Here is a 10,030-nt window from a genome sequence, read left to right as displayed (position 1 = left end):
GTGGCATTCCACTACAGGAACGTAATTATTTTTATTAAGTGCTTCCTAAACATCAGGAGGGCTTCTCTGGTGGCTCAGCGGTAAAGAATCCACCTACCAAAGCTGGGGATGGGGGTTCCATCCCTGGGATAGGAGTTCCATCCCTGGGATAGGAAGATCCCCTGAAGAAGGAAATGGCAACCCACTCCAGTATTCTTGCCTGGAGAATCCCATGGACAGAGGAGCCTGGCCCGCTATAGTCCATGTGGGTGGCAAAGAGTTGGATACAACTTAGCGACTAAACAACAACATACAGCAGGAATGTACTAGTGAATTCACATACATTATCTTTTTTAGTCCTCAAATTGATCTGCAAATAGAATAGGAATCTCCGCTTTACAGCTGAAACAAGCAAGGCTCAGAAAAGGCAAGTAACTTCCCACAGGTCACACAGCAGGTAAGTGGAAGAGTCAGGATTTGAACTTGTCTCTCTCCACTGAACCATACTGCATGGCCGTTTTCCCTCTGAGCACCTGTCTCAGGATGCCTTTGACCTTCCCTTCTAGCTCCACCCCTTAGGCTCTGGGGCACACTGGAAGGGCCGAGAAGCCCTGGCCCTAACTCCTCCCCTAACGGTAAGACTCTGAGTACACTGAGCTCCAGATTTTTTGAGTCCAGATTTTTACTGGACTCAACTTGTTTTGTGCTGAGGTGGAACGCTCTCCCCGAGCCTATCAATAGAACGAGGCGGAAGGGTGACCATACGGCAGATGGCACGCGTGGGTGGAGCGGCTCCTCTGTCGTGTTTCGCGGTGGTGAGAGACTCCGCCTGTGGACGCCGCCACTTCCCTTCCCCTCCATCCCTCAGCCCACTGCAGCTGAGCGTCTTCATTCACGGTCTGCCTTTTCTGAGTTCCAGGACATCCCGCAAAGGCCTCTGGGAGGGAGGCTGCAGGTCTAATAAGCACAGGATTCTCAGGCCCCGACCTGAGAATCCTGAGGGCCACTTTCTGCCTCGTGCCCGGAAAAGCCACCCCTGCGAGTTCCCTGCAAAAAGGCAGGAATTACTGCCGCTGAGGCCTGCACTCAGTGATTTACATCCTACCCCGCCTGACTCTTCTGGAAATGGAGTAAAGTTTTAAAACTTGCAAAATTGAACAATGTATTATTTAGAGGTATGTGTATTTACTACGATGATAAAGAAGAACCAAAGAATTGCACACTCAATTCCCACACCTGTGGGAAGTTACAAAATCAGGATGGAAGTCATACCCGTTAGAATGGCTGTTAAAACAAGCACACAGAGAAAAACAAATGTTGGCTGTGGAGAAATTGGGACCCTTGTGTGTTGCTGGTGAAACTGTAAATAGTGCAGCCATTGCAGAAAACCACACAGCAATTCCTCAAAATATTAAACATGGAATAACATTTAATCCTGCAATTCCCAGTTCTGGGTATATAAACACAAAAAGCAGAGACTTAACTATTGGTGTACTAGTGTTCATAACAGCATTATTTACTATAGCAAAAGGTGAAAACAACCCAGACATCCATCAATGGATGAATAGGTAAACAAATAGGAAAATGTGATGGAAACATGCAATAGAATATTATTCAGCCTTTAAAAAGTAGAAAATTATGACACAGGCTACAACAAGATTGAACCTGGATGACATTTTGCTGAGTAAAAGTAAACCAGTCACCAAAGGATAAACATTGTATGAATCTACTTACATCAAATACCTAGAGTAGCCAAATTTATAGAGAAAGAAAGTAAAACAGTGGTTACCAGGGCTGGGGAAGAGAAGAATGAGGAGGTATTGTTTAACTCAGCTTATTTAACTTTAGTTTGGGAGTATGAAAAAGTTCTGGAGACGGATACTGGTAAGAGTTGCACAACGTGAATGTTCTTAATGCCACTGAATTGCACATTTAAAAATGATTAGAATGGAAACTTTTATGTTATGTATACTGTACCACATTACAAAACAAACAAAAACAAAACAAAAGACAAGACGGTGACCACTACAGGAGGAGAAAAAAGAAAGGGCTAGAAAGGGCCACAGCTGTACCAAGGGTGAGTACCCAGGTACTCAGACTATTATACTTGTTTGGTACATTGCCTATATCCAGCCTGCCTATATACACCTATATACATTGCCTATATATACCTGCCTCCTCTGCAACCACACATGTATATTATGTACCTTATTTCATGGGTTCTAAAGCACACATCTTAAAAAATTTAATCTCTCTGAAATTGAATGATCTCACACATCTCACAATCAATGTGGTAAGAAAAATATCCTTGTGCCATAGTTTACATGGTAGGCTGTTATCTTTCTCTGTGGTGTATAAAACAATAATGCTTCTGGGACTTCCCTGGATGTCCAGTGGTTACGACTTCATGCTTCTTCTTCAAGGGGCATGGGTTCAATCCCAGGTCAGGGAACTAAGATCCTGTCCAGGGAACTAAGATCCTGCATTGTGACACAGGACGATCAATTAAAAAAAAGATACTTCTGATGATGGTGCCTAAGAGTAGATGAAATACAGGGTATGTAAGCAAAAATATTTCATAATAAATTTTTTTTTTTTATTGAAGTATAGTTGATTTACGATGTGTTAGTTTCAGGTGTACAACAAAGTGAGATATATAGATATAGATATTCTTTTCCATTATAATTTATTACAAGATATTGAATACAGTTGCCTGTGCTACACAGTAGGTCCTTGTTGTATCTGCTAATCCCAAACTCCTGATTTATGCTTAATCACTCACCTTTCCTCTTTGGTAACCATAAATCTATTTTCTATCTCTGTAAGTCTGTTTCTGTTTTGTAAATAGGTTCATCTGTATCATATTTTAGATTCCACATGTAAGTGATATCATATGCTATTTGCTTTTTTCTGCCTGACTTACTGTACTTAGTATGATAATCTCTAGATCCATCCATGTTGCTTCATTTGGCATTATTTCATTTTTTATGGCATATATAAATATATATATATCACATCTTCTTTATCCATTCATCTGTTGATGAACATGATAGCTTATGGTGAATGGTGTTGGATTCGTGATCTCCAAAGAAGACTTAGCTTCGGGACCAGGGACCAGGCTTGGTCACTCAAGAGCTTTTGTGTAGCAGAATTTTATTAAAGTATGAAAAGGAACAGAGAAAACTGACATAGACATCAGAAGGGGGACGGAGAGTGCTAGTCTTTAGCAAGCTGTTTTATGTCTGTTAGAAAGCTATTAATCAGATAAGAGAGACACCTCAAGGCTGACGGAGTTTCACCAGGCCCCTCTCCCACAATATGCATTTTTGAGATAGGATGGCTCGAGGTGTGTCATCTCCCAGCCATAAAACAATTGATATGAATACTGGTTTGTTGAGCTGTTATCAGCCCAAGGTCTGAGAAAAGAAAAAAAGTTAGTCTTAGGTGGAACCATTTTGAAGAAAGACAAATTCCAAAGCAAATACATACTTTCATTTACATAGCTTAAGAAAAACATTTCCAAAGAGAAAGCTCCTTTCAATTTTGTATGGAGAAGGAAAAAAAATCTGACACTTTAGTTTGTTTCCTCTGCTGCTTAAGGGAGAGATGAAAAGTGTCTGACACTTGCGGCCTATTTCCTCCGTTTGGAGACCCCTAGCCTTCCTGCCTGTTACCCTCTCAAACGCTTGGGTTGCTTCCACGTCTTGGCTGTTGTAAATAGTGCCGATGTGAACACTGAGGTACATGTATCTTTTCTAAGTAGAGTTTTCCCCAGATACAGACCCAGAAGTGGGAATGCTGGATCATATGGTAACTCTCTATTTTAAGTTTTTTAAGGAACCTCCGTACTGTTTTCCATAGTGGCTGCACCAATCGTGTAGGAGGGTTCCCTTTTCTCCACACCCTTTCCAGGATTTATTATTTGTAGACATTTTGATGATGGCCATTCTGATCAGTGTGAGGTAATACCTCACTGTAGTTTTGATTTGCATTTCTCTAATGGTGATGTTGAGCATCTTTTCATGTGCCTACTGGCCATCTGTATGTCTTCTTTGGAGAAATGTCTATTTAGGTCTTCTGCCCATGTTTTGATTGGCTTGCTCTGTTTTTTGATATTCAATTATATGAGCATAGCATGTTTTAAAATAGCATCTCTACTGACATATAATTCACATACAATACATTCACCTATTTGAAGTGTACAATTCAATGGTATATTCACAGAGACATGCAATCATACAATTTATAGTCTTTTATGATTGACATTTTTCACTTAGCATGTTCTCAAGTTTCATCTGTGTTGTAGCATTACACACTGAGTTTTTAAAGTGACCCATTCATCCTTCAATTCACTGGAATCTGGCTTCTAAATCTACCACTTTATTAAAATGTCTTGTGTTGGTTACAAGTGATTCCTTATTATACAGTCTAGTGGCCATTTCTCAGGCTTCACTTTGACCTCATTCAGCACAAACATGGGTTGAGTGTTAACTAAATGCCAGTTTCCATGGGCATCACTCACCTCCTTCTCCCTGACATGCCCCTTCCTTAGATTCCACACCTCGTGCTCATTCTCCTGTTTCCCTATCCAGGATATCTCTGTCTGCTTCTTTCATTCTCCCTTCCCCTCTCCAAGGCTTGTCATTGGCATTTGTCCCCTTCTCTGACATTCTTCCAGTGATATCAGCAGACTGGTGTCCTCCATGATTAGGCCCTCAATCTGATAGAACATAATCAGGTTGTGTCTTAGATAGCATCACCAACTCAATGGACATGAATATGAGCAAACTCTGGGAGATAGTGGAGGACAGAGGAGCCTGGTGTGTTGCAATCCATGGGGTCACAAAGAGTCAGACACAACTTAGCAACGGAACAACAACAACAAATCTTCAACTCCAACTTCTGTTTCTCTAACTGTCTGCTAGACCTTTCCTCCTGGCTGTTGCATAGCTACCTGACATGCCACACTGTGTGGAATCTCTCTTCTGCATAGCTCAGCACTTCTCTTAAGTCACTTAAATTCTGCCATGTACTCTTTCATTCAACAAAAGTTATTGACTCCACTAGATGACTGGTCTTCCCTCACAGCTAAGTTGATAAAGAATCTGCCTGCAATGCAGGAGACCCCAGTTCGACCCCTGGGTTGGGAAGATCCCCTGGAGAAGGGAAAGGCTACCCACTCCAGTATTCTGGCCTGGGGAATTCCAAGGACTGTAAAGTCCATAGGGTCTCAAAGAGTCGGACACGACTGAGCGACTTTCACTTTTGCTTTCAGATGATTGGTCCAGGCCAAATAGCATCCTCATTTGGTTCCCTTCCTCATATTTACTGGAGCAGGAGGTACTGGCGCAGCAGCAGATGTCCTGGGCCTGGCATTGCTCAATCCGGATGTCAGTTGGGACAGAAAGAATAACCCAGAACCCTGGAACAAACTGGGTCCCAATGATCAATACAAGTTCCACCCAATGAATGTAGATTACAGCAACCTGAAGATAGAAGGTCCAAATTCCTAAATGAAATGTTTCACTATAAAGCTGCTTAGAATGAAGGTCTTCCAGAAGCCATCTGCACAATTTATCACTTAGCCAGGAAATATATCCCCTTAAATGTACAAAATCATGTTGGAGTATTGTGTTGGGGTTTACACTGATTAATAAATAATCTGAAAAATTTTTAAAAAGGTTATTGAGAATCTGCTAGCTGTTTGACGTACTAAAGACTTGGTAGAAAAGGAATCAAAGTCCCTTCTCTCCAAGAGCATCCCTTCTCTCCAAGAGCAGCTTCCCTTCTAGTGAGAGAGCCAGGGGGGTCAATGTGAGCCCGCAAAATGGCAGGTGGTGATGAGTTTCTTAAAACAATTAGAGCAGGATAGGAGGATCAATGGACTTCCCAGGTAGCACTAGTGGTAAAGAGCCTGCCTGCAAATGCGGAGACAGAGGTTCGATTCCTGGGTTGGAAAGATCCCCTGGAGGAGGGCATGACAACACACTCCAATATTCTTGCCTGGAGAATCCCATGGACAGAGAAGCCTGGTGGGCTGCAGTCTATAGGGTCTCAAGGAGTTGGACATGACTGAATCATGCATACAAGAGGATCAAAAGTGACAGCGGGGGACTTCCCTGGTGGTCCAGTGGTTAAGAATCCAACTTCCAATGCAAGGGATGCAGGTTCTTTCTATCCCTGATTGGGGAAATAAGATTCCACATGCCATGGGGCAACTAAGCCCATGCAATGCAACTAGAGAAGCCCCTTCACCCCACAAGGAAGACCCCCACACAGCCAATTTTTTTTTTTTAAGTGACAGTCGGGATGTGCTGCTTATTCTCTGTTTGCTGCCCCTTCCTCCCATACAATTTCTGCACCACCCTCCCTCCCAGCCCTGTTCCATGCCCCAGGGACTGGCCCATAGGGATTCTTTCACCCAAGCTCCCCCACTCTCTGCCTTCCTGTTGGCTTGGGCAGAAAAAGGAGATGAGAAAGCAGGAGGCAGTGGAGTGCTAGCAAATGTTTATCAGCCAGCTCTCTGAAGAAAAACATCCTGATTTGTAGCATTTGCCCATTTCTGTGGTGCAAATACTCCACCTTGAGAGATTTCAAACTAGCTTGATATTAGAGCTTAAAAGAGTTGAATACAGGAGGCCCTGAAATATTAACTGGGTTCAACACACCATTGATGGGAGCAGAGGGAAGTGTGAGAGCATCTTCTTAGCTGCTTCTTGTCCTCAGCCCTGGCAGGGGCCGCACCATGCCCTACAGCACTGCAGCTCAGGACAGCAGTGCCTCTCGGGCCACTCCAGCTCCAATGAGATGCTGAAACTCATTCCTTCCTACCACCGCTTCAGGCCTGGGACTGGGGACTGCTTCTCAGTGATGCTTGTCCCTGGGTGCCTCACTGTTGCTAGTTAGTTCCCTTTCCCTGCTCCTAACTCTTCATTAATGCTCTTCAAAATCCCTATGGAATGTACCTCCCGTTTCCCAGGCGACCCAGACTCATTCAGGGGAGTTGCCTTTTTCCATAGAGTGCACAGGAAGGCTTTTCTGGTAAAGCACAGAATGAGGGAGTGGGAAGCAATTTAGGTGTTGTCCTGCTGCCTCCCTCCAGTTTCCCCACCCCATGCCTGGTAACCATCTCTCTTGTATTTGATTTCCTGCAGCGCCAATCCTAGTTCTTTGCATGTATCCAAAACACAGGCGTTGACTCATACGCAATCAGGGCCATCTATTGCTTTTCTTCTGCTCTCCACAAAGTGTACCCTTGTTCTGATGAATTTCACTAATGCTCTTTCATTCTGCCTTTGAATCTTTCTTGGGTCCATGCCCAGTGAGCCAGTGCTAACAGAAGGTGGTAAAAAAATCCTCCTATAAAAATTACAGTCCTCAAAAGAGAAAAAAAACCCCACCAGAGTCCTCTCATAAAGATCGCTGGATGTGAGGCCAGAGTAGATAATTTACATAGATTGAGAATATGTATTCAAAATCCATTAAATCTAAGCCTGTGAAATAGAAATCAGCATAATTGGCTACAATTGTACTTAAATGCAACGCGAAGGGCAAATGGTAAAACAGCATTCTGAAGTCACACCACTCTGTACAGCAAATACCTCCTAGGTCCATGCTGCCTGGTGGGCCCGGGTCTGAGAACATAACATTCCTGCTGTGGTTCTGCCCACCTCCCCTCACTGCTGGCTGTTAATAACCCCCTGTGCCAAGGCAGGCTGGCTGCATGAGGCCAGTGGTGTCCCCACCCACTCCACCCACCGGGTGGGCCCCTTGAGTCTGGTCATCCAGCCTATTGCAGAGACAGTCAGCTTGGTAGGGAGAATGGACTCTTTACAGAAGAGATAGGTGATTAGGGTTAGGGCTGGGATGTGGGTTGAAGTTCATGATGGTTAATTTTATGTGTTAACTCGGCTGGGTGGTGGTGCCCAGGTATGTGGTCAGACATTACCCTGAATGTGTCTGTAAGGGTGTTTTTGCATGAGATTGACCTTTAAATCAGGGGCTTTTAGTAAAACAGATTGCCCTTCGTAATGTGGGTGTATTGTATCATATGTACATTGTGCTTAGTCACTAACTTGTGCTTAGTCACTACTTGTGTCCCAGTCTCTGTAGCCTCATGGAAATGTAGCCTGCCATGCTCGTCTGCCCATGAGATTCTCCAGGCAAGAGTACTGGAGTAGGGTGCCATTTCCTATTTCGGAGGATCCTCCTGACCCAGGGATCGAAGCCACATTTCTTTCGTCTCTTGCATTGTCAGGCACATTCTTTACCACTGGGGGACCTGGGAAGCACCAGTGTGGGTGGGGCTCATCTAATCAGTCTGTCCAGAACAAGACCAACCTCGCTGGAGCCAGAGAGAATTCTGCCAATAGACAGCCTTTGGACTTGAGCTGCAACATCAGCTCTTCCTGGGTCTGCAGTCTGCAGATATTGGACTTGCCAACCTCCATAATCATGTGAGCAATTCCTGAAAATTTCTTTGTATATACACACTCAAATTGGCTGTTTCTCTGGAGAACCTGACTAATACAAGGTTAGAATTGTGATTGGGTTTCAGGTTAAAGTTAGGGTTAGAGTTAAGGTTGAGATTAGGGTTAAGAGGAAGATGGGGTTAGAGTTGGAGTTCAGGTTGAGTTTGAGATAGGGGTAGGGTTAGCATGAAGGATACACTTAGGATTCAGGTCAAAGTAGGAATAGGGTTAGGGTTGGGTTGAAGTTAGTATTAGAAGTAGAGTTAAGTTTAGGATTCCAGTCCCCTATAATGAAAAGGACATCTTTTTTGGGTGTTAGTTCTAAAAGGTTTTGGAGGTCTTCATAGAACCGTTCAACTTCAGCTTCTTCAGCATTACTGGTTGGGGCATAGACTTGGATTACTGTGATATTGAATGGTTTGCCTTGGAAATGAATAGAGATCATTCTGTCATTTTTGAGATTGCATCCAAGTACTGCATTTCAGACTCTTTTGTTGACCATGATGGCTACTCCATTTCTTCTAAGGGATTCCTGTCTGCAGTAGTAGATATAATGGTCATCTGAGTTAAATTCACCCATTCCAGTCCATTTTAGTTCGCTGATTCCTAGAATGTCAACGTTCACTCTTGCCATCTCCTGTTTGACCACTTCCAATTTGCCTTGATTCATGGACCTGACATTCCAGGTTCCTATGCAATATTGCTCTATACAGCACTGGACCTTGCTTCTATCACCAGTCACATCCACAACTGGGTATTGTTTTTGCTTTGGCTCAATCCTTTCATTCTTTCTGGAGTTATTTCTCCTCTGATCTCCAGTAACATATTGAGCACCTACTGACCTAGGGAACTCCTCTTTCAGTATCCTATCATTTTGCCTTTTCATACTGTTCATGGGGTTCTCAAGGCAAGAATACTGAAGTGGTTTGCCATTCCCTTCTCCCGTGGACCACATTATGTCAGACCTCTTCACCATGACCCACCTGTCTTGGGTGGCCCCACGGGCATGGCTTAGTTTCATTGAGTTAGACAAGGCTGTGGTTCTAGTGTGATTAGATTGACTAGTTTTCTGTGAGTATGGTTTCAGTGTGTCTGCCCTCTGATGCCCTCTTGCAACATCTACTGTCTTACTTGGGTTTCTCTTACCTTGGACGTGGGGTATCTCTTCACAGCTGCTCCAGCAAAGCGCAGCTGCTGCTCCTTACCTTGGACGAGGGGTATCTCCTCACTGCCGCCCCTCCTGACCTTGAACGTGGGATAGCTCCTCTAGGCCCTCCTGCACCCGCACAGCCACCGCTCCTTGGAGTGAAAAAGTTGGCTTAAAACTCAACATTCAGAAAACGAAGATCATGGCATCTGGTCCCATCACTTCATGGGACAGTGTCAGACTTTATTTTTTTGGGCTCCAAAATCACTGCAGATGGTGACTGCAGCCATGAAATTAAAGACACTTACTCCTTGGAAGAAAAGTTATGACCAACCTAGATAGCATATTCAAAAGCAGAGACATTACTTTGCCAACAAAAGTCCATCTAGTCAAGGCTATGGTTTTTCCAGTGGTCATGTATGGATGTGAGAGT

Source organism: Bison bison, unplaced genomic scaffold (genome assembly GCF_000754665.1).
Source record: "Bison bison bison isolate TAMUID 2011002044 unplaced genomic scaffold, Bison_UMD1.0 scf7180017864317, whole genome shotgun sequence".
Taxonomy (NCBI): Eukaryota; Metazoa; Chordata; class Mammalia; order Artiodactyla; family Bovidae; genus Bison; species Bison bison.
The sequence above is the reverse complement of the archived record's forward strand: the minus strand, read 5'-3'. Positions refer to the sequence as shown.